The sequence below is a fragment of the Plecotus auritus genome (genome assembly GCF_963455305.1).
Source record: "Plecotus auritus genome assembly, chromosome: 6".
In the NCBI taxonomy this organism is placed as follows: domain Eukaryota; kingdom Metazoa; phylum Chordata; class Mammalia; order Chiroptera; family Vespertilionidae; genus Plecotus; species Plecotus auritus.
In genome coordinates this window covers 175617741-175642947 of record NC_137773.1, presented here as the reverse complement: position 1 = coordinate 175642947, position 25207 = coordinate 175617741, and the positions used below count along the sequence as shown (strand labels likewise).

At 53.6% G+C, this 25207-nt stretch overlaps 1 protein-coding gene across 8 annotated transcripts in view; it reads right to left on the bottom strand.

Moving 5' to 3' along the window:
* ITPR1 (inositol 1,4,5-trisphosphate receptor type 1) overlaps positions 1–14142 on the bottom strand; it is a 189111-nt gene extending 174969 nt beyond the window's left edge. For all 8 annotated transcript variants that reach the window (XM_080674783.1, XM_080674784.1, XM_080674777.1 and 5 more), the window contains exons 1-2: positions 13888–14142; positions 12991–13072 (exon numbers count right to left, since the gene is read on the bottom strand). The gene's annotated coding sequence lies outside the window, so the exon portion shown is untranslated. The remainder of the gene's footprint in view (positions 1–12990; positions 13073–13887) is intronic.
* Positions 14143–25207: the final 11065 nt, after the last annotated feature.

Genomic DNA, 25207 nt, shown 5'->3' with positions numbered 1-25207 from the left:
CTGACCCCAGGTCATTCTGCTGAAAACTGCGGCCGATGAAAACCCAGCAGCCTCCCTGCTCTTTCCTGGCATTTCCGCATCACCTCCACCTCCTGGCAAACAGAGGGCCTGTGCCAAAGGCTTCTCATGCTGCTTTCCTCAACGCTGCTTTAAAAATGGCTTTTAAGTCCGGCCAGCGTGGCTCAGTGATTGAGCACCGACCTATGAACCAGGAGATCATGGTTCGATTCCCCGTCAGGACACATGCCCATGTGGTGGGTTCCATCCCCAGGAGGGGACGTGGAGAAGAACCGATCAATGATTCTCTCTCATCATTGATGTTTCTCTCTCTCTCTCTCTCTCTCTCCCTCTCCCTCTCCCTTTCTCTCTGAATCAATAAAAATGTATTTTTAAAAAAATGGTTTTTGGAAGAATCACATCAAAAGGCTTCCTTTAAAGAGAGCAAGGCTAGGCATGGAGACTTAAAAGCGCCTGGAGAGCCGAGAGCCGGAGGGAGCCGTCCCCAGCAGCCTGGCAAGACCTGGGGGCCAGAGCCGTCACCAGCACCAAAGGCACCACTTCGCTTTGAGGTCAGCAGCCCCCCGCGGGCAGCGCCTGGCAGACCGCAGGCCTTTCGGAGGGAAAACACGAGCGTGCCCAGAAGAAGGGAGAGCCGCCGGCCCTGGCTCAGGCTCCCGGCCAGGCCGAGGCCACGCCCTCCACAGCAGCACCCGCCGCCAGGCCCGGGTACATATATGGTCATGTGGCTGGAGACGCAGACAGAAAGCCCACTGCCTCCTGCGCTGACCATTCCAGCCAAGGGAACGGCCCCCGTGCAGGGGCTCGGCTCTGCCACCGGGCACGCGCATGGTTAACTCTGGAACTTCCTCTGAGCAGAGACTCGGAGATTTCGTCTTTATTTGCAAGGAGGAGGAGCCGCAGGGTTCTGAGCGGGACACCCGGCCGGCCCCCACCGTAACGACGGGCCTCCTTGTCCTGCAGCGGCCAATCAGACCGTCCCCAGACACACGGCGAGTCCCATCCAGAGATAATTCATTCTACTGCAGCCGCACTTCCCTGGGAGCCTAGAAAGTCACATTCTGCTTTCGTTTTCAGCCAGTCGGTCCCTAAGGACACGACCAGCAGCCTCCTGGGTGAGCAGGCCTCGGGGAGGCCGCTGCGTGCCCTGCAGGGCCGCTCTGGCGTAGCTGCTGCTCGTCAGAGACCCAAGAGCTGAACACACGAAAAGATAAACCCGCCGGCCTCGTCACAGACACGGCCGCTAAGGGACCCATCTCTGAAGCAGGCACAGCGTCCGCAGTTACTTCTCAGAGAAGCTGGTGCTCCTGCCTCGATCTCCGTGTCCCCTGCTCCTCAAGGCCGTCAGAAACGTGACGTTGGCCGGGTAGGGAGCCCACACCCCTCCTTTTATAGGTAGAAAAGCCAACAAAACAAAAACAAACTCTGAGTGAATCCTTGGAGGCCACACAGCCAATCAGGGGCCAGAGTTCGACCACGGGCCTCCAGAAAGCAAGGCTGATGCCTGGAGGCCGGGAGGCGGGCAGGCCATTTATTAAAAAGTGCAGGTCGGGCAACCTGAGGGTGCCCCTCTGCCCGCAGCCTGAACCACAGAAACCAAACACGGCGGCGAAACCAGCGCAGCCAGTTAGGTCACTGTCTCGGGGCAAGCAGAGCCTCGTGCGGTGTGGGAGACCCTCCACACGGCCTTCCCCACCTCGGGGCTCCTGACATCTGGGGGCGCATCACGCTTTGCTGTGGGGACACGTCCTGTGTTGCCTGAGGTTCAGCAGCATCCCTGGCCTCCACCCACGAGAGGCCAGGAGCACCCTCTCCCTTCAGTTGTGACAACAGGAAGGTCTCCAGGTACGGCCCAGGGTCCCCCTGGCGCCCCGCCCCCCAGGAGAACCGCTGTTCTGGGACATAGGTTTGCTCTGCTTTCCGAGCCTTTGTTATTCTGCAGCTCTCTGGCCCTGGCCCCGGGGGGCATTCTCACACCTTCTCCCCAGAGGAGCATACAGACCCACAGGTGTCCCCCCTCCGCCTGCACCCAAGAGGCCGACCCCGCTCAGGGGCCCCCACCCTGCGGTCAGGCCCGGCCACACATTTACAGCCTGAGAGCAACCTTGTTTCGCTACCGAACTCTCCCCTCCCAGCTCCCTGCCCCTCGTTAACAACCAACAGGCTCCCAGCCCAATGCCCACCGGAGAGCAACATCTCCAAAGCCACCCAAGGGGCTGGTCCACACATTTCTACACGGGCCCCCCTGGCTCTCCACGGCCCCACCTGGCTCTCCACGGCCCCCCTGGCTCCCCACGGCCCCACCTGGCTCTCCACGGGCCCCACCTGGCTCCCCACGGGCCCACCTGGCTCCCCACGGGCCCACCTGGCTCCCCACGGGCCCCACCTGACTCTCCACGGGCCCCACCTGGCTCTCCACGGCCGCCCCCCACCCCCGGCTCCCCACGGGCCCACCTGGCTCCCCACAGGCCCACCTGGCTCCCCACGGGCCCCACCTGGCTCTCCACGGGCCCCACCTGGCTCTCCACGGGCCCCCTGGCTCTCCACGGGCCCCCTGGCTCTCCACGGCCCCACCTGGCTCTCCACGGGCCCCACCTGGCTCTCCACGGGCCCCCTGGCTCTCCAGGGCAGAAGGGGTTTTTCAAAGCAATACTCCAGTCCAGTAAATATTTAATCATTAGGGGAATGACGCAAAAGAGTAGAGTCTCCGGAGGAGCAGCCTACAGCCTTCCAAGGCAGATGAAACATGTGGGTCAATGACTTCAGTCGACAAATACTTGGGGAGCACTTCCAATGTGCCAGGCCCGCTTGTGGGTTCAAAATGAAAAGGCCCACCAGGAAAATAGCTCTAAAGTGCCACAAAGTTTCCAACAACAGGAGATGTTCAAGTACCAGGAAAGGCTGCCCAGAAGAGGAAGCCCTGGGCTGGGGCTGGGAGGCCTTGGCAAGGAGGGCAGAGAGGGGTGGGGAAGAACACAGCAGGCGGACGGCGCGGAAAGCAGGGAGGCGGACCGGGAGCGCGCGCCCGCCGAGGCACAGAAGGGAACGTCCCGAAGCCTCGGCGTTGTATCAGCTTTTTCTGCTCAGGAACATGTGCCCGGGATGCTTCTGAGCTGTTTTTGCAAAACAAAATCGCTTCCCAGATAGAGCGCCTCCTGAAATGCAAATAAACGCCGAGGAACGTGGAGACGAGGGATGTTTTTTCTCACGTTCACCACTTTTCTGACGAGGAACATCATGGTCCGCAGGTTCTGCTGACGCGGCGGGTCATTAAACATTCTCAAACGTAACTTCCTCCAAGTGTCCAGCAGCAGGTTTATCTCTGTGACTGCACAACCCCACGGAGTTTCCACAGGGAGCGCTTGGCCTCATTCTACCTCTCTCTGAACATCCAATAAAAAGGTCCCCAAATGTGAGCAAGTCCCAGAGAGTCCTGCCAGAACCCCACGCACGCACCCCCCTGCCCCGAGGCGGGTGACTGAATCTGAGAGGATGCCAGGGGGAGTACAAAGGTCAGTTTTCACAGGTGACAGCCCGCCACCAAAACACGAGGTAACCATAGAAACAAGAGAGGCCCAGGGCAAGCCTCTTCCTGCAGGTCTTCTCATACTCCCACAGGTGTTCGAGTCCCCCCCGGGGACCTTCCTAATCGCGCAGGTTCTGACGCAGCGGAAGCTCAGGATGCTGGTCTGGTGACCACAGGAGTCACAGAGATGTAGGACGCTGTTTCTTACACCTGGGACTGCAACCCCGTCAGAAACTTCAGCCCAGTGTCCTGCTTGCGCCACAGAGAGAATGAATGAGGACGTCTGTTGCAATGGACACAGTTCTTTTAAAGTAGCTGAGCGATATCCTTGGATATTTTCTACTCTAGCCTACTTCATTTTAAAAAAATTCCACCACTAGCTGGTTTGGCTCAGTGGATAGAGTATCGGCCTGCGGACTGAAGGGTCCCAGGTTTGATTCTGGTCAAGGGCACATGCCTGGGTTGTGGGCTCGATCCCCAGTAGGGGGTGTGCAGGAGGCAGCGGACCAGTGATTCTCTCTCATCATGGATGTTTCTATCTCTCTCTCCCTCTTCCTTCCTCTCTGAAATCAATAAAAATAAATTTTTAAAAAAATAATAAATAAATAAATAAAATTCCACCCACCAAGGGACCACGTAACCGATGCCACAACCTCCTCCAGGGGTGCCAGGCAGCGTGAAAACCCCGGATGGAGAACAAAAGCAACTTCCTGCCGACCCGGGAGCACTCTGCGCCTTAGCTAAGACGGAGACCAAGCGGAAGAGACAGAGCACGTTGCTCAGGATTCCTTTTTAAAAGGCAGGGATGTGTCGACTGCCTTTTGGAAAAGCTTTCATTTAAAATGTACAGGTTGTGCCGAAACCGGTGTGGCTCAGTGGATAGAGCGTCGGCCTGTGGACTGAAGGGTCCCGGGTTCGATTCCGGTCAAGGGCATGTACCTTGGTTGCGGGCACATCCTCAGTGGGAGGTGTGCAGGAGGCAGCTGATCGATGTTTCTCTCTCATCGATGTTTCTAGCTCTCTATCCCTCTCCCTTCTTCTCTGTAAAATATCAATAAAATATATTTTAAAAAATAAATAAAATCTACAGGTTGTGCCCGGCCAGTGTGGCTCAGGGCTTGAGCATGACGACATCTATGACCCAGGAGGTCACGGTTCGATTCCCAGTCAGGGCACATGCCCAGCTCCATCCCCATGGGGCAGTGGTCGGCAAACTCATTAGTCAACAGAGCCAAATATCAACAGGACAACGATTGAAATTTCTTGTGAGAGCCACATTTTTTAAACTTAAACTAGATAGGTAGGTACTTTGTTATTAACTTAATTAGGGTACTCCTAAGCTGGCCTTTGCTCAAAACTCAAGGGGCCAAAGAGCCACATGTGGCTCGCGAGCTGCAGTTTGCCGACCACTGCCATAGGGGGTGTGCAGGAGGCAGCAGATCCATGATTCTCTCTCATCATTGATGTTCCTCTCTTTCTCTCTCTCTCTCTCCCCCTTCCTCTCTGAAATCAATAAAAATATGTATTTTTTTAAAAAAAACAGCAATCGCTTGTAATGTATCAACCTTACTTGAATCCTAATTCACACTGTGAAATATGTATTATACATTACTAGAGGCCCAGTGCACGAAATTCATGCATGGGGGGGGGGTCCCTCAGCCCAGTTTGCACCCTCTCCAATCCGGGACTCCTTGGGGGATGTCTGACTGCTGGTTTAGGCCTGATCCCGATTGCCCCTAACCACTCTGCCTGCTGGCCTGGTCGCCCCTAACTGCTCTCACCTGCCAGCCTGGTCGCACCTAACCGCTCTCCCTTGCTGGCCTGGTCGCCCCTAACCACTCTCCCCTGCCAGCCTGGTCACCCCTAACCGCCTCTGCCTCGGCCCCTGCTACCATGGCTTTGTCCAGAAGGACATCCGGAATATGTCTGGTCTAATTAGCATATTAGCCTTTTATTAGTAGAGATATGTATTTTTAAATATATAGATCAAGGAAGTGAAAAGACAGATTCAACTTCTCTCCCGCTGAAGTTTTGTGCGTTCTTGAGGTGGGTGATTATGTTTTTAGAAAAGAATCCCAATACTACAGAGACCTCCTAGCATACACATAAACTAGTACAGTGGTCGGCAAACTCATTAGTCAACAGAGCCAAATATCAACAGTACAACATTTGAAATTTCTTTTGAGAGCCGAAAACCGACTTCTGCGCATGGGCCACGAAGTTTCAATCGCACTGTACGTGCACGCCCGCCCGTGGTATTTTGTGGAAGAGCCACACTCAAGGGGCCAAAGAACCCCATGTGGCTCGCGAGCCGCAGTTTGCCGACCACTGAACTGGTATGTCTGGGATTTGCTTTGAAGTCACCCAAGATGAGAGTTGAGGACGCAAATGAAACAAGATCCGTCATGAACGAACCGTGGAGGGCAGTGACACGTAATGAGGGCTTCGCCATATATACCAGAATCTTGATGTTACAGACATTCCAAATGTCCTATAGCAAAGTTTGTTTCTTTTTAACTTTTTAAAAATGTTTTTATAGATTTCAGAGACAGAGAGGAAGGGAGAGGAAGAGAGAGAGAAACATCAATGAGCAAGAACCACAGATTGGTTGCCTCATGCACGCCCCCTACTGGGCTCAAGCCTGACACCCGAGCATGTGCCCCGACTGGGAATGGAACCTGTGCTCTCTTGGTGTACGGGACGATGCTCAACCAACGGAACTACACCGGCCAGGGCGTAAAGTTTTTCTTTCTTTCTTTTTTTTAAAATATATTTTATTGATTTTTTTACAGAGAGGAAGAGAGAGGGATAAAGAGTTAGAAACATCGATGAGAGAGAAACATCGATCAGCTGCCTCCTGCACACCCCCTCACTGGGGATGTGCCCGCAACCAAGGTACATGCCCTTGACCGGAATCGAACCTGAGACCCTTCAGTCCACAGGCCGATGCTCTATCCACTGAGCCACACTGGCCGGGGCTAAAGTTTTTCTTTTAAGTGCAGGCCCTACCTACCTTCTAGCATTAGGTTACTTTGAAGAACAAGTGAGAAGTTCTGTATTTAAAGGAACGATTCCTGGACTTTATCCCTGTCATAAGATAGCTAACACCTGATATTGCTTTATCCTCCAATTTCGTTTTCTTAAAACAACAGCAGCAGCAGACACGGAATGAGGAAGCTGGGTCCTGTGACGGGGAGGGCACCTGAACGACGCGCTTATTCGGCCCTGTGACGCCATCCATGCATGCCATCACTCAAACGAAGCCCCAGCAAAGACAGAGCCGCCTCTGGAAAAGTGAAGACGCAGACGTCTGCCTGTCAACAGGAAAGACGTTCGAGATTCGGAGCAAAAGGCAAGGGGGGCCCGCGGGAAGCGCGGCAGGCGTCCCTGTTCGTGAAATAGAGACACACACACAACGCGTCCACGTCAACGTGGGGAGAGATTCGGAACCCGCATCGCGGACACTGGGGCTGGAGGTGACCGGTTTGGTGGCTTAGCTTTACTTCCTAAGGTTTCACTACAACTGAATAGGTGCCTTTTGTGCGGTCAGCGACAAAGCGCCTTCTTGTCTAAGTGTGTCCATGTGAAAGCGGTCGCTTCAGTTATCAGAAAGAACCACGTGTCTTGAACATCGTGTCCCTGAAGGGCGATGCTAGCTGGGGACCTCCTTGGGTAGCTCCTTAAGGTAAGGGGAGACAGACAGACAGGCAGGCAGACCCTGGGCGGACTGCAGGGCGCAGAAGGTTGCACTGAAGATAAATCCACAGGAATTTCGCTAGGTCCCGAGGAGGTGCTGTCCAAACCCCTGTAGGCTCACCTATTCATCAAGGACTCCTTCCCAACTGCAGTGAACAGCAGTGTCAGGCAAGCCAGGTGTTTAAGCAGACGGTCTAGAAATCTGGGTCGTTCCCCAGCCCCCCCAACCCCCATCAGGTTCCCGTCTGGCACGTGACCTTGACATCCTCACCAGTCTCTTCGGAGAGGACGGCACAGTGCGGTGATGCTGGGGACCACGCTGGGAACTCTGCGGGTGTTAGAAAACCTGGGGAAATAAATCCCTGCTCACCTGCAGAGCCCTGAAGGATCTGACCTTGACTCTCTCTCCCGTCTGCATGCCTCGCAGCGCCCTCAGCTGCAGCCACCCCGGCCTCCTGGACCTTCCCCAGTGGGTCATACCTGCTCCACCTCAGGGCCTTTGCACATGCTGCTCTGGCCCTTCGGAACATCCTTTCGCCCAGATATCTATGCAGCTAACCGCTCACTCCTTCAGCTCTCTGCTCCAAGGCACCACATTAGAGCCCTTCCCTGCCCGGCTGGTGTGGCTCAGTGGTTGAGTGTCGACCCATGAACCAGGAGGTCACAGTTCGATTCCCAGTCAGAGCACAAGCCCAGGTTTCGGGCTCGATCCCCAGTAGGGGGCGTGCAGGAGGCAGCCGATCAATGATTCTCTCTCATCGTTGATGTTTCTCTCTCTCCCTTCTCCCTTCCTCTCTGAAATCAATAAAAACATTAAGATACATTTTTTTACAAGACCCTCTCCCTGGCTCCTGATCCCCACCTGAGGACTCCTGTATCCCGTTCCCTGTGTTTGCTGCTGTGGTTGTCATTACCTGTTGGTGGGTGTTTTCGGGGTAGCTTACACACCCACAACATAAAATGTACCCTGGTGACCATGTTCAAGCGCGCAGTTCCGTGGCATTGAGTCCATGCGTGTTGTTGTACGACCATCCATCACACCACCCACCTCCGAATGTCTCCATCTTCCCAACATCAAACTCTCTACCCACAGAGCACCCCCCGCTCCCCACCAGCACCCCCTACTTTACTTTGTCTCTATGGGTCTCACTGCTCCAGGGACCGCATTGGAATGAGACGATACTTGTCCTTTTGTAATGGGCTGCTTTCACCTAGCTGACAGGGTGGGCAAACTTTTTGACTCGAGGGCCACAATGGGTTCTTAAACTGGACCGGTGGGCCGGAACAAAAGCATGGATGGAGTGTTTGTGTGAACTAATATAAATTCAAAGTAAAGGAGCGGAGGGGAGAGCAAGAGAACCGGATAGAACAGCCGGATCCGGCCCGCGGGCCATAGTTTGCCCACGGCTGACCTAGCACAATGCCCTCACGACGCCCCCATGTCGTGCACGTGTGGGAATGTCCTTCCTCCTGAAGGCTGAACAGTATACCACAGTACCTGTAAGGCCTCATTGGCTTATCCCTTCACATCCTGTGGGCACCTGGGCTGTTTCCGCATCTTGGCTACTGTGAATAACGCTGCTTTGAAAACGAGTGCACCAGTATCCGCTCAAGTCCCCACGAGTGGCATTGCTGGACCCTCTGGTCATTCTCTGTTTAATGTTTGGAGGGGCCCCCAGGTTGTTTTCCACAGCGACCGCACCGGTCTCCGCGCCCACCAACAGTGCACAGGGTCCCGCCTGCTCCACATCCTCGCCTGCGCGTGCCCTCCCTCCCCGCTTGCTCTGCCGCTTCCTCTCCGCAGCATTGACACCTGTTACAATCTAGCACAGGGGTCCTCAAACTTTTTAAACAGGGGGCCAGTTCACTGTCCCTCAGACCGTTGGAGGGCCGGACGATAGTTTAAAAAAAAAAAACTATGAACAAATTCCTATGCGCACTGCGGGCCCGGGACGAGTCGGCTGCTAAGCAGGACAGGCAGCGGCACCCGGTGGGCCGGATACATGTCCTCGGCGGGCTGCATGTGGCCCGCGGGCCGTAGTTTTTGGACGCCTGGGAGTCTAGCACTTGCTCACCTATGCTGCAGCCTCCCCCCATCCAGGTGTTCAGGGAGTGGGCCTCGCATGGCTGGGTCCCCAGCACGTACAACACACCCGGGCACAGAGAAAATGCTCAATGGAATCAACACCTGGACTGTAACCGCTTTAACAGGTATTAGAATCTCTTGAATAGATTTATCACACCAAATGCCTCAACCCTGTCCAGCTCGGGCAAGAACCCGGACAACCTGGTTGCCTCCGCGATGCGGCTCAGTGGGTCACGCGCCCCGTGTTTTCCTCCAGCTCATCCGCGTTAACCTCAGAGCCACAGACGCTCTGACAATTGGCAGGAAGAACAGAAATCGCGTCCGTCCCGTCTCGGACTTCAAACCTTCCCTGACTTCACCGAAAGAGCCGATTCAACACAGCAAAAGTGAACGGAAAAGTTGCAGGCGGCCCTAACCGGTGTGGCTCAGTGGATAGAGCGTCGGCCTGCGGACTGCAAGGTCCCGGGTTCGATTCCGGTCAAGGGCATGTACCTTGGTTGCAGGCGCATCCCCAGTGGGAGGTGTGCAGGAGGCAGCTGATGGATGTTTCTCTCTCATCGATGTTTCTAACTCTCTATCCCTCTCCCTTCCTCTCTGTAAAAAAATCAATAAATTATATTAATAAAAAAAAAAAAAAAAAGTCGCAGGCACTCTCAGTGCCCCAAGAGCCCGCGTGGCATGTGTTTATGTTAAAAGATCAAACCAACAGCAAACAAGACGGGACACTGCCTTTGTGCAGACTCCTTAATGAGTCCTAATGAGAGGGGCCCGGGGCAGCTTGACCTAGAAACCGAACGCCAGGCCTACTTTTATTCTCTGTGTGGGGTTTGCTTTTCTGCCGTTCCTGTGAGGTGTTTGTTGTTTCACATTGGTTTGCTGTTTTGTCGTCGTCGTTAATCCCCACTCGAGGATGTTTTTTAAATGGATTTTCTTCTTTCTTTTTTTTTAGAGAATGGAAGGGAGGGAGGGGGAGAGACAGAGAGAGAGAGAGAAACATTGATGGGAGAGAGACACACTGATTGGTTGCCTCCTGCATGTGCCCTCGGCCGACTGGGGCTGGGGGTCGAGCCTGCCACCGAGGTACGTGCCCTAGATTGGTATTGAACCTAAGACCCTTCAGCCAGAGGGCTGACACTCTAACTACTGAGCCAAACAGGCCAGGGCCGCATTGCCCTGCTTTTTAAGAGCAGCTCGTAAAGAAATCAGACCATTTTCATGAGATCATTATAAATGAGCAAAAAAGCCGTTCCATTTTTTCCTCTGGAAGTCGGCTGGGTATGTGCCACTGGATTAGAAGTTTCTTTCCTCTCTGTCTCGCTTTCATTCCCTGGTCTTCGTCCTTTGAGAATATTTTGAGGAACAAGGCACCAGATGTGCCTCGAGTTCACTTACTTCTCTCAGCAGCCAAGCCCAGCTCCTGTCCCGACAGAGAAGACGCCCGCTCCCCGCAGAGGGACCCCTTTGCTGAAAAGGGCAGCACCCTGCCGGCTCCAGCCACGTCCCCGGGCTCCGAGCGAGGCCAGGAGCAGTTCATTCAGAGCGTGACGCACTCTCCCTGCCCGACAGGCAGTCCTGATCGGGGCCTCTGCTCTGATGTGAATTATTCACAGAGCAGGCTGTGCTTTTAACACACGCACAGAAGAAAGGAAGAAAAAAGGGTTCTGCCCAACCGGCCACAAGGCAGACTGCAAGGAATATGAAAAGGTTTCGTCCTGGCCGGCGTGGCTCCGTGGCTGAGTGTCAACTTATGAACCAGGTCGTCACGGTTCGATTCCCGGTCAGGGTACTTGTCCAGGTGGCAGACTCGATCCCCAGTGTGGGGTGAGCAGGAGGCAGCCGATTAATGATTCTCTCATCATTGATGTTTCTATCTGTCTCTCTACCTTCCGTCTGAAATCAATAATATATATATATGTGTGTGTGTGTGTGTATATATATATTTAAACAAAAAAAGGTTTCCTATTCAGATGGGGACATGCCCGACTCCTTTCACCGGCTCAGAGGCCTGAATGGAGATGATCAAGGGGAGCTCAGGCAGGAGATGACCCTGAGGCTGGGGGTTCCCCATGGTCTGGCTTCTTTTCCTCTCGTCCCGGCTTTCAGCACTCAGCTTTCCTAAATGCACCGCACCCCTCCTCCAATACCCACCCTCTGCCATCCCCACACCTGCGGCCCCGCCATGTCCTTCCTACATCAGGGCACACGGTGCTCATTCCCCCTGGGTGGGACACAAGCAAGACTTATTTCAGCAACAGCAGTAAGTTCATTGCGTCTCCTAGCTTCTCCCTCCCCGCTCCCAACCGAGGTGCACGTGTGGGCACAGGACAGCCGCAGCCTGTGGGTACGGTTCCACCTGGCTCCCACCATGTGTGAGCACGCGATTCCACTCTCTGCACCTCAGGCCCTCCACCTGTACCTGCACCCCTGGGTTTCTGTGACAGCCAGTCCTGGGCCTGGCTCACACGTACTTCGTGTGTCGGCATTAGGGTCGCAGCCAGATGCAGAAGACTTGGGCAGGTTGCACGGGGTCTGCAGCCCACGTGGCGGAGGCGGGCGAGCTGAACCAGGCCTGGCCTCTGAGTGCCCCGCAGCGGGCCAGTCCCCGGAGCTCCCCGAAGGAACTGGCCCTCACACATCCGAATGCTCCAAGCCACCCGCGCCCCGAGGATCTTATCAGCAGGAAACAAGAGCCCTGGACGACCATAATGAAGTGTCTGGCTTTTCTTTTCTAATTAGAAAAGCCCCAAGATTGTAGCCCAGGGAACAGCTAAATATTTAGAATGTTAAAGAAGTTACTACGTCCCAACACACGCACACACACACACCCCCTTACCCTGTTGTTCACCCCGCTCCTGACCATCTCAGAAGGAAAAACTTTTGATGGCTGGATCTGCAGCAATGGGGACCCATGGAAACCTCTTTCTTAAAGTGCAGTCTGGCCATTTCGGGGGGCGGGGGGGCGGGATATAGGAGCTGCTTGTTTACAGATAAATGTGGCCCTCAGCTCCTACCCCACAGGCACCTCACAGCGGGGAACCTCAGATCCTGGACAGGCAGAGGGGGTTCACGCCCAGGGCTGGATGCCACCACCTTCTGCTTCAAGAAGTAACTTCCCTTTTTAAAGTTCTACCTCTTTCCATTTGGCGGCCGCCACTTTCATTTCGTGCAGTCCAGCCTACCCTGATTAAGCGCACGTTCACGGTAAGAAAAAAAGAAAGTGACTATTTTTGAACGAGAGAAGCCGTTCATTTTTGCTTCCACGTCTTGGCAGCCGAAGGCACTGCATCCCTCAGGATTTAAGTCATCAGCACGCTGCCTGGCGAGTTCCATTCCCAGTCCACCAACGGACGGACGCCCCTTCTTTTGCCCCCCGCGTCCCACCCCCCCCCCCACGCCCAGGGATGGCCTTTGCCCTCCTCTCCTGGACCTCCAGGCCGCTTCCATTCTGAGCCGCAGCCAAAAGCTGGGGGCAGACTGGCCCCTACGAATCACCTGCTCCCCGAAAGCCCTCCCCAGGGGCCAGGCCACGTTTTGGAGATTGAGCCACCACGGAGTTTCCTTTTCCTTCCCCTCCCCATCTCCATGGCTCCCTCGAGAGGACGTCAAGCAGGCTGAGGCCGAAAACTCATCATTGCCCGCAGCTTTCGCAGGCTTCCACACTCACCTGACGCGGGTCAGGCACTCCGCTGCCAAAACACGTCCAGCCAGGGGTGCGAGTCCTGCCCGCTGTGGTCAGTTCCTGGGGACTGAGAAGGAAGACTGCGTGTGAGACCTCAGGTGGTCCCGAGGGAAAAGCTCCAAGCCCCCACCTCCCACCTTCTTTAACCTCCTTCCTGGAGAGACCCCCTGCTCCCCCCCCCACCCCAGTTGACAGGCAGGTGGTGGGATCACGTGGGCGAAGAGTCCGGGTAACCTCGCGTACTCACTTCCAGGGTGCAGCCCACAAGCGAGGCTGGCACACCAAGTTGGCCCGCGCAGGGGCTGGGACTAAGGGAAGTGTTCGGCGGCACCCACAGCACTAGTTTCCCGTGGGGAGGCCGAGGGTCAGAAACCCGCATCCCGCCCCCCCCCCCCCCGCTCGTCCACACTTCATCCCGCCCCGCTCCCCGTTTTATACCCCCCCCAACACACACACACACACACACACACACACACACACACGCACGACTCTCCCAACTGTGCGGCTCAAGCAAGGGTTACGTTTTGAGAAAGATGGTTTCCTTGAGCGGACTCCACATATGACACCCCCACAACCACCACCCGCCTCCCCCCCAAAAAACAACCTATTTCCTGCAGCTGCTGCAACAGTTTCCAACTCAGGGGAATTCTATTCCAGCCCAGACAGGGTCGCCCTCAAAGCGACTCACTGGAGTCAAAATGTTTTTAACCGCAAATGAACACCCCCACCCCCACCCCCCCAAAAAAAGGCCCGCAGTAAAAGAACCCACAAATGCCTGCAAGTGCTTGCAAATCCACCAAGAACTCCCAGAGCGGCGCAAAAACTTGTGCGTCCTGGGGACAGTCCAACTCCCCGCGCCCTCGGCCCGGCCCCAGCCGCTACCTTGCTGCCCGGGGAGCCACGCCGGTTTGGGGGCGCAGGGCGAGGAGCGGGGTCAGCAGCCGCCGGGTAATCCCATGCTCGCGAAGCGGGAGCTCGTTCCGTTAGGACAGAAGCGGAACACCCACACCTCCTCTCGGCGTGGCTTTCTCTCTCCACCCTCTCCCTGCCTCCTCCTCCTCCACCTCCTCCTCCTCCTCTCCTCCCACCCGGCGAGCCCGAGGAAGCGCCTCAGCAGCACAGCCACATGGTTACTGCACTTTGAAGCGGCTCCCCAGAGCCTTATATAGACCGGGAGGCTCCCTGGGCAATGTAGTCCGAGGCCGGGGTCGCGGAGGCCCTGGGGCGACAGGACGGACTACAAGTCCCAGAATCCCCGGCGCCGCGGGCGGGGCTCTAAATAGATGCGCGGGCGGGGAGGGGCGTCCTGCGGGGTATCCAGGGTCCGCACTCGGGTCCTCGCCCGGAGCTGGCTGGGCTTGGAGCCTGCCACCCAAAGCCACCCCTGGAGGGCGCCCCCACCCTTTGGGGACCCTCCTCCGGCTGGCCTCCGACCCGTGCTTCCAGGTACCGCTGGGAGCGGGGGACGCGAGCAGCTCGGGTTTCTGCTTTGGGAAGTTTTTACCGCCTGGAACCCTCCCTCCCCGCGCCGGGCGTGCGAGCCAAGAATGTCAGAAATCCAGGGCATAGAAACGCCAGTGTTTGCGGTCAGGGATTAAAGCCGCGAGGTTGTCTCTGTTTAATCAGCTCGGGTTTGCACAGAAAATGAAGTCTGAGCGCGACGGAACCCGCAAAAGGGGGGTGGGGGTGGGGAAGGGCGCGGGCTAGCGGCTCGAGGGCGCTTTCGTGAACCGAACTGCGTGCGCTTTCTCGCCCCGCGGAGTGGGACTCTCCCTCCCGGGCACAAGTAGAGGAGCTGTGTTGTCACTTGCCAGCGCTGAGGTCGGGGGGAGGGGAGATTGGGGTGCACAAAACAAATACAGACCGCGACCTCGGCCTGACCCTGCTTCCAGCAGCCCCTCTGCTCCCGGGAGCTGTAAATGCTTAAATAAGTAAACCGCAGCAAACCAGGAAAAAACAGGGCTTCGGAGGGAGCGCGGCCACAGAGGTGCGCGTCCAGGCGGGGCGCCCTCGCTCGGCTCCGCCGGGCGTCCGGGCCAGTGGGTTTCAGCGCTTCGCCAGGAAGGGCCTGGGCTCAGGCTTTGGGACGGAGGGCAAGGGCTACGACGCTCCGAGGCATCAGCCGGCTGCCCCTCCTTCCTCAGACGACGTGCATTCATTCCACAAACGTTTCCTTGAATGCCTACTGGGTGCCAGGCACTGTGCCAGGCGCTGGGGCGTGATGGTGAGCCAAGATACATCCCAGCATCGCCGGCAGGCCCTGCCTGCGCCACGTGGATCTGCTCTGACAACAACAGTCATCATTATAGTCGGGGAGACTGATGTTACTGAGCCCGGACCAGATGCACGTTCATGCGTCAGAGTCGCTGCGTTTTTGCAACCTTTCGGCACAGTCTTTTTTTTTTTTTTTTTTAACATAGTTTATTGATTTTTTACAGAGTGGAAGGGAGAGGGATAGAGAGTCAGAAACATTGATGAGAAACATCCATCAGCTGCCTCCTGCACACTCCCCACTGGGCATGTGCCCACAACCAAGGTACATGCCCTTGACCGGAATCGAACCTGGGACCCTTTCATCCACAGGCTGACGCTCTATCCACTGAGCCACACCGGTCAGGGCTGAGCACAGTCTTTAGCCTTGTTTGGTGGCCGCACAGCCGCGGGCGCAGGAAAACCAGGTGATTTCCCAAGGTGACGGCGCTAAGTAGTGCAGCCTGGATTCCACTCCCGCCTCGGAACAAGTCCTGGTCTTCGGGGAAATCCTGGCGCTTTCCGGAGCAGCCTCCGAGCCCGTGGGCAACTCATTTTTATCTCTTTGCCCCACTTTTGCCATCGGAGGAGAAAACCCTGTGAATTCGCCTGCTTTCCACCAGCACGGCTGGATGTGCAGTCAGCAGCCTTGTAAACGTCCGGAGTAAATTAGGGGAGCAGACTATTACCGACAGAATGCCAAGATTAATCCTAACAGCTGCCTTTATCGGCTACATGCCCGGTGCCCGGGATTAATCTAAGCTCTTTATGTACATTATCTCATCAAATCCTATTAAGGAATCATTTTTTTGCTTATGGGAAACTGAGGCACAGAGACGTTAAGCAACTTCCCCCCAAGTCATATAGGGGGTGGGCTCTCTGGCTCCCAAACCCTGGATCTTCACCACCACCCCAAACAGCCTTCCGATGTAAGCATTTGCATAGGATGGGTCTGCTCAGGCGTTTAATACCCGTCCGGGAATGGGCACAGCTCTGAAGGGGGCGGAGTTTGTGTCTATTGCATGCACTTTGCTCCTCCGCTCTTTCTGCACCGTATCTGGGCTATCTGGCCTCTGCCCAATGCCTCTCCCCACCATCAAGAAACTCCCCCATCGTGGCAGGCCGGTGTGGCTCAGTGGTTGAGCGTCAGTCTATGAACCAGGAGGTCGCGGCTCTATTCCTGGTCAGGGCACATGCCCAGGGTGTGAGCTCCATTCCCAGTGTAGGGTGTGCAGGAGGCAGCCCATCAATGATTCTCTCTCATCAGTGATGTTTCTCTCTCTCTCCCTTCATCTCTGAAATCAATAAAAATATGTTTTAAAAAAATTCCACCAGCATGAAACAACAAAGGAGTCCACACCTTCTCCATCCGTCCCCTCCTCCTCCCCCCCCCCCATGAAAACAAAACATTTCTAAAGGGTTTTTGGCTCTACTTTTCAAATTCAACAAGTCAGTCTATGCTAATATAACTGGTAAAGACTTGAGGGTAGCCCTAGCTGGTTTGGCTCTGGATAGAGCGTTGGCCTGTGGACTGAAGGGTCCCAGGTTCGATTCCGGTCAAGGGCATGTACCTTGGTTGTGGGCACATCCCCAGTAGGAGGTGTGCAGGAGGCAGCTGATCAATGTTTCTCTCTCATCGATGTTTCTAACTCTCTACCCCTCTCCCTTCCTCTCTGTAAAAAAATCAATAAAATATATTTAAAAAAAAGACTTGAGGGTAATTATTTCATTTGTTTCTTACTCAGATGGAATTTTGATGTGGGTTTTCCAAAGGAAGCTTGGTCTTGTTGGAGAGCTGGGTCGGGTGACTTTCCTCCTCAACGTGCAGCGAATGCTGGACCCTTAACTGCTTGAGCCACCGCCTTCTCTCCACGACCGCCAGGCAGGGACCATGCTTCATTCAGGCTAGTATATACCCTGCCTCCCCAATCCAGCAGCTTCCATCCTCTGTCCGTGCATTTTACTAGATATGTGGGAAAAGTGTTCAAAAACGTGTGTTAAGCCGTGGCCAGTGTGGCTCAGTTGGTTGAGCGTCATCCATGCACCAAAAGGTTGCCAGTTCTATTCCCTACCAGGGCATATTGATGGACTTTTCTCTCTTATATCAATGTTTCTCCCCCTCCCTTCCTCTCTAAAGTCAATAAAAACATTTTTATTTTTAATAAACATATTTTATTGATTTTTTACAGAGAGGAAGGGAGAGGGATAGAGAGTTAAAAACATCGATGAGAAACATCGATTCAGCTGCCTCCTGCACACCTCCTACTGGGGATGTGCCTGCAACCAAAGTACATGCCCTTGACCCAAATCGAACCTGGGACCCTTGAGTCCACAGGCTGACGCTCTATCCACCGAGCCAAACCAGTCAGGGCCGTAAAAACATGGTTAAAGTGTTTTAACAGGTGGCTCACACCTATGGCAGGTGAGATGAACATTTGTGAGCACACAAGTCTAGGCCATGGTTCCCTCCACCGTGTGGGTGAATGGTTCTGTTCAACGTTTGCAACTGGTCTCAGGTCCGAGCTGCTATGAGGCCACTAGAAAGAAGGGTTGCTCACTTCTCTGTGAACATGAGGGGCTCTCTATGATGACGTGTGATTGGTGATGAGGTATGTCATAAAAAAGGGCCACTGCCCAACTCACTCCCCATTCCCAGTAGAGGAAGGTGGGTTTCTTCTCCTTCATGCTACTTTTTTTTTTCTCCTGGAAAAATGTTCTAGACCTGTGCTTTCCAATACACTAGCCCAGTGGTCGGCAAACCGCGGCTCGCGAGCCACATGCGGCTCTTTGGCCCCTTGAGTGTGGCTCTTCCACAAAATACCACGGCCTGGGCGAGTCTATTTTGAAGAAGTGGCATTAGAAGAAGTTTAAGTTTAAAAAATGGCTCTCAAAAGGAATGTCAATCATTGTCCTGTTGATATTTGGCTCGGTTGACTAATGAGTTTGCCGACCACTGGCCTAGCCACTAGCCATTTAGGCGCTTACGACACAGCTAGTTGTGAGAGCTGAAACAGGTGTGAAATACATGTTGGATTTCCAAGGCAGTAAAAGCAAACTATCTCATTAGTAGTTTTTATATTGCTCACACGTTGCAATGATGCTGCTTTGGATACGTTAAGCAGAGTCAGTCCTCCAGCTCTTCCCTCTTGGTCTTTAGCACGTAGCCGTGGAGGGATGGAGTCAGCCCTTTTTGAGGATCATATCAAACCCAAGGACATCAACCACAGTACAACACAGATGCTCCAAATGTCAGCACCAGTTCCCGGAGTTCCTTAGACCAACCCACCCTCCCCCAGGCCCCGCCTCCAAATTCACAGACACTCCCAGGCGACCAGGCTACCTTTCAGCTGCATCTTTCTGTGATATTGTCTCCAAACAGATAAGCTCCTTGGAGACGGGGACCACGTCCTGCATTTTCGCACCCTTTGTAAGCATGTAGCTCAGCTCTGGATACAAAGCAGCTGCTTGGCGTTGACTGGCTCGTTGACTGTTGGAACCAGAAGGGTGGCCAGAAGGAAGGAACCAGAGCCCTCCCCGAGATGGAGGAGCGTGCAGTTGGTATTTGCCCAAGAGCAGGAGAGAGGCCAGGTTGGTGTGGAGCTAGGAAAAGTCTGATGTTTTCCCTGAGCCCCGGCGCTGGGCATCCTTTGTGGCTGAGAGAAGGCAGGAACACGAAGAGGCCCTATATTCCTTGTCCTGTGTCTGGATTGAGAAGAGACTGCTGGTCAGGAACCGTGCACATGGAGGGAACATGGACAAATGGTCCGTGATTTAAGATCTGGAAGCCAGCATAGTGGCTACCACAGAAAAATACAAAAATTAAACAGCTACTGCCACTGTATGCTGTATAGGAGTGACCCCTACACCATCTCTGATCGTTGCCGACCTTGTGTAGGGCCATGCAGCAAACAAAGAACCCTGTGACTTTCTTACACATTTTTTTCCTGTGAGCCACGCAGAACTAGGGGTTTGTTATCAACTCGGACATCCCCCCCAGCCCCCCGCCCCCCATCGCCTGCCTCACATCTGGGGGACTCCCATCTGACATTGCTTTGCAGCAGAGTGAGATCTGGGCACTTGAGGAAATCTTGGGAACAGCCTTAGTATCTTATCTTAGTGTTTGAAAGGAAAGGAAATCTGTCAAAAGAAAAACAGAAAGCTCTTCTTTACAGATGAATTTGGCTAATACATGTGGAAAGAATAATAAAATTAGAAACATCGCCATTTTTCAGCTTCCAGTGTAATAATTTTTATTTAAACAAAGATATCAATAGATGCCCAAGTCCCCGGGCCAAAGGTTGATGTGAACAGGATACGCATATGGTCCCCCAAATCACCCCCCACACAACCCACTAACTGTGAAGGGGAAAATGGACCTTGACGATGAAGAAGTATAGCAGTCTCGCATGTAAACTTCCCACAATGATACCAGAGCCATCAGACACTATTGCATCCTAACTCTAGGATATACACAGTATCACGTCTGACGTGATTTTGCCAGCAGTGTTTGAGGACACAATCAATCAAACCTAGAATGTGGGACCTTAGCCCAAGACCCTTGGCCTAGACCAGTGGTCAGCAAACTGCGGCTCGTGAGCCACATGCGGCTCGCGAGCCGCGGTTTGCCGCTAGGTTGACTAATGAGTTTGCCGACCACTGGCCTAGACCTTCTAATACATCGGTGTCATGAGAGAGAGAGAGACAAAAAAAAGGCAAGAGGACTGTCTAGATTTAAAAAGATTAAAGCAACTGTAACTTCCTAAATGTAACATGTGACCCTTGATTGGATCCTGGGTTGAAAGAAAAATAAAAAACAAATTGAAGGAAGACATTTTTTAGCGACTGGAAAAGTTTGAATCTAGACTATCTATTAAGGAAAACTGTGGGATTATTTTCGTAGGCTTCGTGATAATGGCTTCGTGGTTTGACGTAGGAGAAGGCCCTGGGCATTCGGAGACAAGCCCTAAAGTGATTAGATGTGGAATCTCATTGCGTCTGGAACTCCCTCTCAAAAATGCATGCCTATTTAATACCAAAAAATTACACGTGTCTGTACTCACACTTACCTCTTGTATTTTAAAAAAAAGGTCTAAAATCTTGCCATATGAATAAATATCTCTATGACCATTTTATGATCATTTCACAATTACGTTGGAAAATTACTTTATGCCCTTGAAGGTGAAAGTTGAGTGCAATAACTTATTTAGAAATCTGGCTTTGCAGAAGTTCACTTGGTTTGAGAAGTAGGGTGAGAAGCTGCTATTAGAAAATCTTTGCATGGTGTTTGCTTCCCTTGCTGAAAAAAGGAGGAAGAGGAGGAGGAGGAAGAGATTCTAACCCCAAACCAATATAAGAAAGCAGTTTCTCAGATCAAATTGAACGTTCTAGGGAAAAAGCAAAACCAGTAGTTACTACAACTGGGCGGCTTTTGTGCGAAGGGTCTCCAGGGTAGGAGTCGTGCTGATTGTTGCAATATATCCCTGCGGATCTTTTCGGGTCAACCAGCAAGGCCCAGGGAATGCTGCCTGAGAAAAGGGGAGTGGAACACGAGAGAATCCTCACAGGCTTCACCGCCACTTCTCCTGGGAAGGGTACCCAAGGATCAGTAGACCTGGGCAGGAAAGCAGACGCCCAGGTCTACTTCATTCAGCTGCCAATCAAGCAGAGGCGCCGCCTTTTCACTTCCGGGCTGTGTCAGAGTGTCCAGACTCAAGCAAAGGACCTGCTTCCTCTGTTCCTCACATCACTTTGTTCCCAGATTTAAAGTAGGGTTTCCCTGTAACTGCAGTCGTAGGTTCTGGGTGGCCCGTATCCCGAGCTCAACACGGATGGAGAGCTGAAGGCCCATCCTTCCCAAAGCAGATCCGTTGGGTCCGCCCAGGGAAGAGGGTCTGGAGGAGCAGGGGGTGTGATAGAGGAATCTACGTAGGAACGTTGTTTTGTGTGTTTTTAAAAATATATTTTTTTATTGATTTCAGAGAGGAAGGGAAGGGGAGAGAGAGAAACACCAATGAGAGAGGATCATGGATCGGCTGCCTCCTGCACGCCCTCTAGTGGGGACCAAGCCCACAACCCAGGCATGTGCCCTTGACTGGGAATCAAACTGTGATCTCCGGGTTCATAGATGGAGGCTCAACCACTGAGCCACACCCACCCGGCTCCAGGAACATTTTCTTGGCGCCCTAAGTGCCTGGCTGCAAACATTGGTAATTGCTGGGTACTTACCCCCTCTACCAGGCGTGGAGTTGGGCACCGGGGGAATGGCAGAGGCCGTGTAGAACGCAGCAGGCTTTCCTGTCGGCCTTTTTCTTCATCTGGACCTCCTTCCGGAGGAATGTCACACGTGGTGTTTGGAGGGAGGAAACAGAGGCAGACACGGCAGGTTTGCAGTCACAGGCTATAGTCCTCAGCTGGCCCTTCACCAGCCTCGCTCATTGCTGCTTCTTCCCAGTAATCGTTGGCAGGCCTAGCAGCGGGGGCCTCGGGACATGGCCACGGCGCTGTCCAGGTCCTCTGGTCGCCCTCCAGTCCTTGCCTGCCACCCAGGCACCTGACGCTCCATGCGGGAACACTGCTCCGTCGCAGGCTCACATGATGAGGACGATGCTTGGCCACTGACCACGAAAGAGCTAGCGGAGGAGGGAAATGGCTTGTGCTGCATGGCTTCTCTCCTCACGCCATTTTACTTACATTGTGACAGTGGTGCCCTTTAGGAGGAGAAAAGGAGGAAGTAGAAAGCATATTAGTACTTTCTAGGCAGTCTAAGCCTCACTCCAACCTGAAATGCTTGAGAAACAGATGGAAGTGCCCCCCCGCTCCGGGAGCAAATGAGCCCTTCTGTGAAAATCAGTGTTCCTTAGGGAAAAGTTAAATAGGCATATAGTACTCATATCATCTATCTATCTATCTATCTGTCTGTCTATCTGTCTATCTATCTCTATCATCTGTCTATCTACCTATCTCTATCATCTATCTATCTATCTATCTATCTATCCATCCATCCATCCATCCATCCATCCATCTGCCTAAGCAACCATTACGAAAAAACAACCATAATGACCGGAACAACTGGTTGCTATGACGCACACTGACCACCAGGGGGGCAGAGATGCTCAACGCAGAAGCTGCCCCCTGGTGGTCAGTACTTGCACAGCGGGAGCGCCACTCAGCCAGAAGCCGGGCTCACGGCTGGCGAGCGCAGTGGTGGTGGTGGCGGAGCCTCTCCTGCCTCAGCAGCGCTAAGGAGCGAGCAGGCGGGCGGTAAGGAGCAAGCAGGCAGGTGGTTTGGAGCAAGAGGTCCTGGATTGCGAGAGGGATGTCTGACTCCCGGTTTAGGCCTGATTGGGCCTAAATTGGAAGTTGGACATCTCCCGAGGGGTCTTGGATTTTGAGAGGGCGCAGGCTGGGCTGAGGCCCTCCTTTCCTCCCCTGCATGAATTTCGTGCATCGGGCCTCTAGTTAAAAAATAAATAAGTATATTTAAAAGGGAAATATTATTTCTACAAGAATCACACGCATAGGAGAAGCAAGTTTCTGAATATCCTGTTTTATCCCTGAAAGAACAAGTGTTATAACGAGGCTCAACGAAAAGATTTCCACGTCATAAGTAACTAGAGGCGGGCTTTCCAAGAGCCAGTTCGGGTAAGTATCCGCTACGTGTGGGAAACGTGTGCGTTACGGAATAATCCCTTGGCCTTCAGAACAAGTAGCATGTTTATCTGGTTTTGGGAAAGTTCACTTGTGTTATATTCTGACCCCAAATCAGTGTGAGAAAGTAGGTTTTCAGATTAAATTAGCCTTCCTTTCTCTTCCACTTAATTTATTTTCAGGGCACGATCGCAAGGGAAGAGACACCAATATTAAAAATAACAGGGAAAAAAGACGTCTGGTAACGCTATATTGGAACAGTGTTCTGGAGCAAGAGCGTGGCCCTTGAGGACATGTCAGTCCATCCACTACAAAGCAAAGGGAGAAGAAAAACCCCACTTCCGTGTGTTTTGTGGAATAACGCAACCAGCAAGTAATTCCATGTTGATTCATTGCAGCCAGTAAATTAGGAATCTTAACTGTGTGTCGCTCTTTCGCTTAAAATGTAGCAGAAGAAGCACGATCTTGGGGACATGAGGAAACAGTAGACTTGGCCTCTGAGTCTACCTCTGAGGGAAAGAAAGCGTGGATTTCTACCGTCCCCCGCGGGGAAGGAGCCTGCTCAGGAAGCACAGGAACGCCACGCAGAGGATGGCACACTCTGCAGGAGACCTGCCCTTGGCAAACATTGGCGTCCGTAAAGCACACGGCAGCCGAGAGCTGGCAGAGTTAAGTTGAACAGAGGGCATGGGTGGCTTTCAGAATAATTTCCAGAGCTGTGTTCTTTGAGTCCATGGTCCTCCAGCTCCTCCCCCAGTTCCTGGCACCTGGAGGACACGTAATAAATATTTATTATACAGACCCCCATGCAGTCAACATACTCCCAGCATCTTTATATACATTTGCTATCTGGGCTGCTAACGGTTAAGTGATAATGGAGGTCCCTGAAGTGCTGTAAATAAACTAAATAGCCCTCATTATTTACTATTGAAATTTATATATATATATATATATATATATATATATATACTAGAGGCCCATTGCATGAAGATTCGTGCAATAGGCCTTCCTTCCCCTGGCTGTCGGCATCGGTTTTCCTCCGACAGCCAGGACCCAGGCCTTCGCTCTGGCTGCCGCCTTCCGTCTTCGCTCCAGCTGGAGCGCCATTCCTGTAGCTCCCTCCGCCCCCCGCCTTCCCCCTCATAGCAGGCGTGCTACCCCGCCTGGCCACTCCAAGCCTGCATGGGTGCTACCCAGAGGCCCGAAGCCGCTGGGGAACAGGGCCGCCTCCATCTTTGTCAGGTTAATTTGCATACTCACTCCTGATTGGCTGGTGGGTGTCGCAAAGTGATGGTCAATTTGCATATTGCTCTTTTATTAGTGTAGATATATATACATCTACACTAATAAAAGGGTGATATGCTAATTAGACCGGATAGACCTGACGTCTTCCAGACATCCTTCTAGACAGAGCCGCGGTGGCTGCAAGGGCCAAGGAGGACCAGCAGCCTCTGCAGCTGTGAGGGCCGAGGAGGGCTGGCAGCTGGCAGTGGCAGCAGCAGCAGCAGCAGCGGGGTGATGGGGACAGCGCCTTCCCCTGATCAGCCTGGTCGCCTCTTGCAGAGGGAGGCCAGACTGCGGCTTAGGCCCACTCCCCGCAGGGAGTGGCCTTAAGCCGTCAGTAGGACATCCCCTGAGGGCTCCCAGACTGTGAGAGGGGGCAGGCCAGTCTATGTACAATAATAAAAGTGTACTGTGCTAATTAGACCGGACGTCCTTCCAGACAAAGCCGGGGCTGCAAGGGAAGCCCGGATCCCTGGTACCTGCTGGCAGCCAGAGGGAAGCCTGGGTCCCGGGTGCCGGAGGGAAGCCGGTGCGGGCAGCCGGGGGAAGGAAGACCTACTCTTGCACGAATTTCATGCATCGGGCCTCTAGTGTGTATATATATATATAGAGAGAAATGTATTCATTAAAAATCTTTTTATCACGAGGTAGCCGGTACTAACTAGTAAGTTATCTGCATGCTGGACAAGCCAGTGCTCAGCAGCCCACCACGCCTGCAAACAGCGGGGAGCGAAGTGCCCACGTTTTCCCGCTCCTGGGCTCTCCCGGGGGTGCTGGGCACTGGGGAACATGGGGCTGCCCAAGAAAAGTAAACGCAGACATCCACATAAAGCGGCACGGATGTTTACCGCCGCCTCATTCAAAACAGGCGGGACACGGCCACAGCCCAGTGTCCACCAACTGATGAGCAGATACACGAAATGCGGGCTCTGACTCCATTGACAGGAAATGTCTGGAATGGACAACTCTGCCGAGACAGGAAGGAGGTCAGCGTTTGCCCAGGGCCAGCGGGGACTGGGTG